The sequence below is a fragment of the Penaeus monodon genome, chromosome 23, assembly GCF_015228065.2.
Source record: "Penaeus monodon isolate SGIC_2016 chromosome 23, NSTDA_Pmon_1, whole genome shotgun sequence".
Taxonomy (NCBI): Eukaryota; Metazoa; Arthropoda; class Malacostraca; order Decapoda; family Penaeidae; genus Penaeus; species Penaeus monodon.
In genome coordinates this window covers 4,506,237-4,506,903 of record NC_051408.1, presented here as the reverse complement: position 1 = coordinate 4,506,903, position 667 = coordinate 4,506,237, and positions in this window count along the sequence as shown.

Here is a 667-nt window from a genome sequence, read left to right as displayed (position 1 = left end):
CTGAGCAACACAAATAATAATTGTACTGTTAATAGGAAATCTGTTATATGTCAGTTCCAAGCCGGTGATCAGTTGTGTTCGTTGTTGTAAATAGAAGTTGGCAACTAACGTGTAAGTTTGAGAATTATTATTTTTACACGCAGTAGCCTGGAGCTTAAATAAATACTATTTAAGTAATGCAATGTATGTTTTGTTACCCGCATTGATTGAGTGTGTTGTATTAGTTACCTTTTTTATACTCAAATTGGAAATTATATAAAATGAATATGATGTAATCTGTTGTGTAAAGGATCAGATAAAATCTAAGCACCTCATATAAGAAAGAAAAAGGGATATTAAATAACTTACATCAATATTTCCTTCATACTTCAAATTGTAAAACCAAAGACAGCTTTAAAATTTAAAACCAGATTTCTTAGATAAACAAAATTTACTTTAAATTATTAAATTCCAAAGGCCTACTATTTTGCAGACCAAAAAGAAAAGAAGAAAAGTTATTCGCTTACATTTAAAGGACTTAATTTTTGCACAGATTAGATTTATAATATGACAAAAAGAAACACAAATAATTAAAAAAAAAAATATATAGACATTAAATACAAGCTCTACAGATATGAATAAGTGACCTTCTTTTTTCCTGATTGTAATATAGCTTTTTATATCATGT